The following is a 793-nucleotide window of genomic DNA, read 5'->3' as shown; positions in this document are numbered from 1 at the left end:
ACATGGGCATACATTAATTAAAGTATACATGCCACGTAAGTAGACAATGCACACATTTGAATCGACAGAGTAGTTATGAGGAGTTGCGACAGCCTGGGGGTGGGCCCGCGGGGCGGGCTGGCGCTTCTCTGTGCACACAGTGACTGCCCGACCTGAGCGGCGAGAGTGTGCTGGACACCGCTCAGAGAGGGCTGACGAGCCGCGAGTGTGGGGATTTTGCGCATGTTTCAAAGTGTGGGCAGTGACTGTGTTTTGGTTTAGTCGTTATCTGGCCTCAGTGTCAAGGGCTTTCGTACTCGAGTGTGTGTGTGGGAAAGAGAGATAGAGCGAGAGAGAGAGATGTAAATATGTAAATGTAAATAGTGTTTGACGCTGATCAAGAAAATTAATAGTTTTGATGGCAATGAAAAGGGTGAGGGCCCCTGGTCTTATTCGGTTTCCTAGTCGTTCTCTTTTATTTTGTAACTAGTAATTACTCGCAAGAAGGGAACTTGCAGCACTCACTCAGTAGGGCTGCCGCCCGCGGAGCGCCTCACAGGTAGGCCGTCCCGTTGGACGCGCGAGCCCCGCGGGCTTGCCTGTCCCCCTTCCTCAGGCGCCAGGCCGGGCGGGGAGACCCAGCAGAGAACTAGCGCCCGTACGTCTAAGATAAAAGATGTTTCACTTCGGGATTAAATCCAAGGTGCAGCCTGAAAGGCGTTTGAGAAACCATCAAGCGCCTCAAGTATGAATCGTCTGGAATAGTTTCAAGGACAAGGGTTGTTCACTCACAATAAAAAGCTCTTTTCTAAAA

The sequence above is a fragment of the Frankliniella occidentalis genome, unplaced genomic scaffold (assembly GCF_000697945.3).
Source record: "Frankliniella occidentalis isolate FOCC.00 unplaced genomic scaffold, Focc_3.1 Scaffold63, whole genome shotgun sequence".
Taxonomy (NCBI): Eukaryota; Metazoa; Arthropoda; class Insecta; order Thysanoptera; family Thripidae; genus Frankliniella; species Frankliniella occidentalis.
The sequence above is the reverse complement of the archived record's forward strand: the minus strand, read 5'-3'. Positions refer to the sequence as shown.